At 34.7% G+C, this 8,788-nt stretch overlaps 1 pseudogene; it reads left to right on the top strand.

The window, feature by feature from the left end:
- Window positions 1–1,426: 1,426 nt before the first annotated feature.
- LOC143648156 (uncharacterized) lies at window positions 1,427–2,571 on the top strand (annotated as a pseudogene).
- Window positions 2,572–8,788: the final 6,217 nt, after the last annotated feature.

The raw sequence follows: 8,788 nt of genomic DNA, 5'->3' as shown, positions 1-8,788 counted from the left end.
GTCTGCTCTCTTCAACAGCTTGAGTCCAAGATCATTTGAGGAGCTAATATTCAGTGAGCAAATGCAAGATAAGATCAAGGCCCTTGTGTGAGAGGTTTACAATTGGCAGTCTTGGAAATTATGCACATTAATTCCACTCACAAGTCATTGGCCAAAATTGTGATGTGGTCTTATATCACAGGAGGCTTGGGAACATAGTCTAGCTGTGTGTCCAAGAAAAAAAGGTATTAAGTTTAATGTACATTTGGCATACCTTTTCAGAAAGCTCAGCTCATGAGGTCATTGTGTGTTTAACCCAACGATGTTCCCACTCCCAAACTTCTTTTATTACTCAGACAGTTAAAATTAACATGAAATTACTCACATTTGGCCTATTAATGGAAAACATGTGTTTTATAAGTTTTCCCATTGTTTTTAACTTCAAAGGCAGTCTTGCATTCATAAAAGAAATATCATCAGGAAAATATTAAATAGTAAATGTTTTCAGCATTAGGGTATTATTCATGAAACATAATAAATACTTAAGATTGTATAATTTGACCTATGAAATATATAATTGCAATTTTAAAACTTCCTTATGCAAATACAAGGGAAGAAAGAATGTTCAAAGGAATATCGGCATAAAACTTCCAAAATTTAGTGGAAGACATGGCTATGCACATTCAGAAGGGCCAGAAAACCCCTAAACAGGCTAAACTCCAAGAGAAAGACACGAAGACACATGGTAATCAAACAGTCCAATACCAAGAACAAGGAGAGAGTTCTAAAAGTTCAAGAAAAGAGCAATGAATTATGTACAAGGGAATCCTAATAAGATTAAGTTTCAATTTCTCATCTGAAACCATGGAGTCAAGAAGGTAGTGGGATACAAAATATTTAATGTATGGAAAGAAAACAATTGAAAATGAATTTTATGTTTGCTGAAATTGTCTTTCAAAAATAAGGGACAAATTAAGACATATAGATTTAAAAAGAAAAAAAATGCTGAGGGAATTCATCACCACAAGACCTTCCTCACAAGCAGTGCTAAAAGTTCTTCAGATGGAAAGGAAAGGACACTGAACTGTGGATCAAGACAGCACAAAGAAATTAAAACCTCTGTTTTAATGGGTCATTGAAATGCCAATACTATTGTACGTTTGGTAAGTGATTCCACTTCTTATTTCCTTCAAGTTCTATAATTCAAATGCATAAAAAGTAATGATAAGGATGAAGAGGTGTTCTCCGTTTCTTGGGTGGGGCTGTGATTCTACAGTGCTTGGGGGATACCTAAAGGGCAAAGAACAACTTGTTGATTGATGGGAATAAAGTACAGTTTTAGGGAAGACTAATTGAAGCTGTGGGTCCCTCTTGCACATTCTTGCCTGTCTTGGGTTCCAGCAGCTCTGCTTAAAATCTACAAAAGATTAACCTAGGGCAACAGGAAATGGGATCAGTGACATTCCAGAATGGAGCTGTGAGCTTCACCATGGAAGAATGGCAGTTGCTTGATTGTACTCAGAGTAACTCTATTGTGATGTGATGCTGGAGAGCTTGAGGAACCTAATCTCAGTGGGATGTCCAGTTACTAAAACAAAAGTGATCTTCAAGGTAGAGCAAGGACAAAAGCCATGGATGGTGGATGAAGAGAACCCATATAGGAGCTATCCAGAAGTTGTCTGCTTACGTGATGATGAGCTAGAGATACAATGGGGAAGCACAATTTTTTGAACCCAGATGTATTCACTTTCCAGGAAACAACTGACTAAGGAGAAAGTTCAAAATTACAATCCAAATATAAACCTGATTTCTTCAAGAAAAAAATAACATGAATGTGAATCAAATGGAAAGAGCTTGGAACCTAATTTAGAATTATTCAGTTATAATAAAAGTTATACTAATGACAATCCTTATGAATGCAGTGACTTCAGGAAAGCCTTCAAAAAGAAATGTTATCTAATTAGACATAAAAAAACAACATACAAGAAAAAAAAAAAACCTTTGAGTGCAATGGACCTGAGAAAGCCTATAGCAAAAAGACACACTTTGTAAGTCATCAAAAAATTCATAATGGACAGAAACTCTGTGTGTAATGATTGTGGGAAAGCTTTTATGCATAAAGCACAACTTGTGGCCCACAGGATCCTTCACACTGGAGAGAAACCTTATTAATGCAGTCAATGTGGGAGACATTCACTTGGCATTCCTCCTTTACTCAACATGTAAAGTCTCATTCACTTAAGAACTTATTTGAATGTAAGGAATGTTGGAAAACCATCAAGCATAGTTCATTACTTTATAAATATTCTAGATGTCATACCAGAAAAAAATCATACAAGATGTAGAAGATGTGACAAAGCTTTTGCAAATTCATCAGTGCTTGTTATGCATCAGATAATTCATATAGGAGAGAAACCCCATGGATGTACTGAACATTGCAAAGACTTCATCAAGAAGTCTCACCTCCTTAACCATTGCTTAATTCATATGGCACAGCATCAACATAAATGTAACATATGTGGAAAATTTTTTCATGGGAAGCCAAACCTCATTTTTCATCAAAGAAGTCATAAAAAAGAGGAAGCCTTATGAATGTGGGAAAACTTAAAAATCAACCTTTTAAGCAAGAAAGTATTAATAATTGATAAAACACTATTGATTGAATATGGAAAAGTAAGTGAAATTTCATATTATGTGATATTATTGATTTTATTTAAAAGATTACCGAAAAATTTGAGTTGTAAATGGTAGTTTTACTGTTGAGTATAAAGCTTAGGAAATTGTAAAAAATTGAATGGTTAAAGCAATTAAATCTATATTTGCTGTTTTTAATTTTTACACAAATGCTAGAATTGCTTCTGAAATTTATGTTATCATAGGTACATGAATTTAAGCACATTATACGTAATTATTCTTTGTGGTAAACACTTGTCTCTTCAAATCCTAAAAAAATCACTATTTTCAAATTTTTGATGCCCAGTATTCTAGTGTATATATTTAGCTACATGTAAAGCTTTCTATCATTGACTTTATTCTTTTCTTCACCAGCATAACCTTAACAACAGAGCATGATTATGATTTGGCAAGAAGAAAGCCAAAACTGTTTACACTTAACTCAAAATGGACATGATCTTGGATCTCCAGAAACCGAATTTTCTTTATTTGACATCTGTGCTTTTGTGTAGATGTCAAAAACATGTCTGAAATAGCCACACATAATGTAGGCAATATCCTTTTACTTTTCACATCCACCTTCCTTCTAGAATGTTATACCTTGAGATAGTTTTACTTTTACTTTTTTTCCCTTTTTAACAATAATATTAAAAAATGTCACTTTTGGTGGGGGGAAGAACGGAGAGTTTTTGCTGAATGGGTGCAGGTAAAAAGTTGGGGCAATGGATGTTGGTGATTGTAGCACAATATTGTGAATATAATTAATATTAGTGAATTGTACACTTGAAAGTGGTTACAGTGGGCAATTTTGAGTTGTATAATGTCACTACAATAAAAAGTTTAGGAGGAAAAAAGTAAGGATAAGTTTTTGCTTTTGGACATACAATGCATAAAGATGTAATTTGCAATAAGTAAAAAAAAGGTGGGAGAGAGGATTACAGGAAGTGTTTTGTGTGTTATTAAAATTAACTTCATATCAAATCAAACATTATTCTCATAGATTTATGATGTTAAACTTACCAACTATTAACCCTAAAGAAAATATATGATAAATATATACAGAAAGAAATGAGAATGGACTGAAAATACAAAATACAAAAAATCAAATAAATATGAAAGAAGACATGAAGGAAAGAATTGAGAAGAAAAATATATGATTTACAAACAGCAGATAGCAAAATGACAGTTTAAAGTTCTGCATTGTCAATAGATTACTTTTGATGTGAGTGGATTCTGTCAATCTCTACCAAAACATCCAAAAGGCAGAAATTGGCAGAATGGATGAAAAAAAAAAGATCTACCTAAACATCATTTAAAAGACACCTTAAATTGAAAGCCACAAGTATATTGAAGGTGAAAGGATGGAAGAAAAATATCTAAGATTCAAACAGGAACTAAACTAGTGATGGAGTAGCTATAAATATCAGATAAAAACTGTTAAGAAAAACAAAGAATGTTTCTGGATTCTGATAAAGGGACCAATTCAACAAGAAGACACTTAAACTCAGAGCTCCAAAATATATGAAGTAAATACTGAGAGGTTTCCAGAAGGAAATAGTTACACATTAATAGCTGAAGATTTCAATACATCACTTTAAAAAAAGGATAGGATATGAAGGCAGAAGAGTAATAAGAGAAAACTGGAAAGATATTATAGGCCAACTACCCCCAACATATATATATATATATGTGTTCTAAATATATATATAAGAATATATAAATATATTTTTATATATATATAATTATATATATATAAAGAGGAAGAACACTTTACCCAACAGCAGCATAATACATATTCTTCCCTAGTGCACATTGGTCATCCTCCAGGATAGTCCATATGTTTGATCAAAAATCAAGTGTCAATAAATTTAAAAATATAGAAATTATACAATGTACCTTCTCCAACCACAATGAAATGAAGCTAGAAATCAATCATGGAGGTAGAACTGGAAAATTCACAAATATGTGTCAATAAAACAACAAGCTTTTAAACAAGCAATGGGCCAAGGAAGAAATAACAAAGAAATTAGGAAGTATCTTCAGGCTGATGAAAATGAGAACATAACATACCAAAATTTATGGGTTATATCAAAGGCAATGCTGGAAGGAAATTTTATAGCTGTAAATGCATACATTAAAACAAAAGAAAAAAGATTCTCATCTCCTATGCCACAGGCAGGACTCACCTTGACCTCTCCTTTGGCCAGGAACTGGCAGGAGTTGTGAGCTGAGCAGGCTGCAGTTGTGAGAAGCTGCCACCCAGCGAGGACGCTGGTCTTGTCCAGGGCAGCCGGGCTGATGCAGTTTCCACTGCACTGCCAGGCACAGGTGGAGAAGTCCAGGATGCCCAGGCTGAGACTCCACGGGGACTGACTTGGACCCTGTACAGTGCCAACCCCTTCCGGAGTCCCTGGGGGCATCACTCCCTTGGGGCATCCCCAGCTAGGCTGAAAATCCCATGCCAGAGGTCCCCAAGGGGTGTAATGGGGAAGATGAGTGTGCTCAGGACTTCCATTAAGCTAGAAAAAGCAAACCAAATTTAATCTAAAGAAAAAAGAAAGGAAGTAATACAGATAATCATGGAAATCATTGAAATAAAAGTAGAAAAAATATTAAAATCTGGTTCTTTGAAAACATGAATAAATATCTAGACACATTAAGAAGAAAGGAAATACAATAAGTGTATTTACAATAAAAGATGGAAACATAACTAGAACTGAAGTCATTAAAAGGAAAGTAAAGAAATATTATGAGCAATTTCATGTAAACCATTTAGGCAAAATTGAAAATGTCCTTAAGATACACAAATTACCAAAACAAACTGTGGAAGAATACAGCCTGAATTGCCTTATGAAGAAATCAAATTTGTAATTAAAAATTTTTCGTATGGAAAACACCAAACCCAAATGATTTCTGTGCTGAAAACTATTAAACATTTGAGGGGAAAATAATAACAATCTTTCCTGACCATTTCAGAGAAATAAAAGAGGAGGGAATACTTTAGAACTAATTTTATGAGGCAGCCTATCTTGATTGTAGTGGTGGTTTCATGACTGTTGGCATTTGTTAAATTCAGATCATATATGAAAAAAGGTTTGATCTTACTGTATGTAAACTAAACCTTAATTAATTAAAAATGTGATATATATATATCTCCAATGACAAATTATGTACCCATAAAAAGGATGATGTTCTGGTAATTGTAACAACATGGATGAACCTTGAGGACATCATATGTCGAGTGAAATAAGCCAAACACAAAATAAAAATCTAAAATACAGATTAATAGGAGGTGGGGTGGGAATAGGGACTAGGGAAGTAAGACAAAAAAAAAATTAAGAGAAATTTCTGAACCCTGGAAGACAAGAGATCCATAGTGAGAACAATACCTTGCCTCAAAAGGCGAGCATCAATGACAGAGAATCTTGGAGACACTGAGGTACAAATTACTATCATTGATGGAAAGGCTTAGGCTGGCAGCAGCCCCCCTCCCTATATCCAGTGGCCCTTCTTAGGTGCTTTAACTAGAGAGAAGGACCTGTGTTGAATGGAAATTCCACAGTTAGTGCCCAAGAGAATAGAGTAAGACCCTCAACACTATCTGGTAGTATTGGACCCTTGAAAAGTTGGGTGGAACTTGAGTGAAAGTGATTACTTTAGTTTACATAAAGTAATCAAAAAATGATTCCTTTTTTCGATTAACCAGGAACAATGACTATAGATGTGGTTATCTTTTGGGTCTGCTGTTTAGACATCCAGACATCACATTCTTTTACTCTTCAAAGGGACTCAGTTTGATAAATTCAACCATCTGACTATCTCCAGTTGATAGAATAACTCCATTGCTCACTAGTCCTCTTTCTTACAACAAAAAACCTTGGATGTCATAGAACAAATATAGGAAAGGTTCTGAACCATGGAAAGAAAAAAGTGAGTTGGTTAGGGACCTCAGGACTTGAGGGAAAATGTGGCATTACCTCCATACATCCCTAGTGTGTGTGTGTGTGTGGGGGGCTAGAGAGCCCACAACCAAGAACCAACAGGTGCAGAAAACAGGCCTGCCCTTCTTTCCAAATGACCAAGAAAAGGTACAACAAAAATGTTTTCTAAAATGCCCCCATGCCCAAACAACAAAGGAAAAGCTTTCCAAGTTGTCAGCAGGGCTGAACAGGATGCTGAATATCCACCCCAGCTGGCAGCAACAATCCAGAATGATGTGGAAGCAGTTGGTGCTCTACTTTTGTAGGGGTGGTGTTAGCAGGTCCCATCAAAGAGTTGAACTTCTACCTTCGTACAGCAACAGTAAGGTAGAATGACTCAGGATAAGGCAGTGTTAATCAGCCCTTTGCATCTCCTCCCTCTACCAGTTCTCTCCCTGCTATCTGCAAGACCAGGGAGAGAACTGGACATTCCATCCCACCTGTAAGCTACCAGATGGGAGCAAAGTAAGATGAGATGAGTTGAGACAAGCCAGGCCTCTATTTTGTGCTACGGTAGTATCAAGTAAGCCCAGCATGGAGCTGAACATCTAGTCCCAACTGGGCCTATATACTAAACTTCAACAGGGTAACTGCAGGCAAAAATAATTATCAATAAATTTTACAGTGATATAACGTAATATCCAATGTCTAGTGTACAATAGAAAATTACTTGTTATACCAAGAACTCAGGAAACTTTGACATGAATGGATATATGACAACACTGGGATGACATAGTTGTTGGAATTATTAAGAAGAACTTTAAACTGTATGGTTGTCCTAACTATAAACAAAATACAGATCAGCTCTGAATTTCTACACTGCTTAGTTAAGCCTGCTATCAAAATTAATTCCAAATATTTTCATTTTAAATAAACATATCTCAAAACAATTCAAACCTCAGGGTACTTCCCTAAATGTTGCCACTTCTTTGAAGCAAATAATATACTATTTTGGTATTACAGCAATCAAAATTTGAAGAATGTGTAAACTAACCCCATTTAAATAAGTCAAAGCGTTTCAGTCTTTGAGTATTTAGATTGGTGTTTCAAGTCCCTTTCCTGGCTTGGGTTGATACTCTAAATAAACATATCATGTACATCATCCTTTATTCCAAAGTAAGACTTAATGGCGTAAATGATTAACCCCAAAACTATCCTCCTTACACGAATCAAGTCGTTGGGTACTTATGGGAAAGACAGAAAATATGACATGTTTTCAATAATTTAAAAATACTTGAGCATGTCCTCCAAACCCAATGGAAACAAATTAGAAATCAATAAGAGAAAGGACTTAAGGAAATCCCGCAATATTTTGAAATTAAACAACATACATCTATATAACCTATGTGTCAATATAGAAATCAGGGGGGAAATTAGAAATTATATTGAACTGAGGAAGAACAAAAACAAAACATAACAAAAACTGATGAAATGCAGCTAAAGCATGGTTGAGATTTAAACATCTGTATTAGAAAAGTCTCATGAGAGGACTCGAAGATTTCACCTTAAGAAAACTAGAAAAGTAATAGTAAATTAACATCAAACAAGTAGAAGGAAGGCATTCATAGTGAGTAGAGATGAATCAATGACATACAAAACAAAAATAATAGAGAAAATCAATGAAATCAAAAGTGGTTTTAAAAAAATTGAAGATATTAAGATTTAGGCTAGATGGTCCAGGGGAAAAGAAAGTGGGAGAAAAGACAATATTTTCAAAAGTCAGGAATGAGCGGGGGGGGGGGGGGGGGGAAATGCCACTAATAACCAAAGAGAAATTAAAAGGATGATAAGGTAATATCATGGATAACTTTATGCTAACAAACTAAACAATTTAAATGAATACACAAATTCCTAGAAAGACATAAATTGCCAAAAATATCTCAAGAAGACAAAACAAGTAAAGGTGTTGAACTAGCAATGAAAAATATTCCAACAAACAAAAACCTAAGGCCAGATAGCTTTATTGGTGAATTTTAGCAAGCATTTAAAGAAGAAATAACACAATCCTACAGAAATACTTTCAGCGGAATACTTTCTAACTCATTCTTTGAGGGCAGTGTTACCCTGGCAATAAAGCCAGGAAAAGACATCACAGGAAAAAAATACTATAAATCAATATCCCTCATGAATCACACATACAAAAAAGTCTTTAAGAA

This window comes from Tamandua tetradactyla, chromosome 1 (assembly GCF_023851605.1).
Source record: "Tamandua tetradactyla isolate mTamTet1 chromosome 1, mTamTet1.pri, whole genome shotgun sequence".
In the NCBI taxonomy this organism is placed as follows: Eukaryota; Metazoa; Chordata; class Mammalia; order Pilosa; family Myrmecophagidae; genus Tamandua; species Tamandua tetradactyla.
Note: the sequence above shows the minus strand (reverse complement) of the source record. Positions and strands in the feature narration are given on the sequence as shown.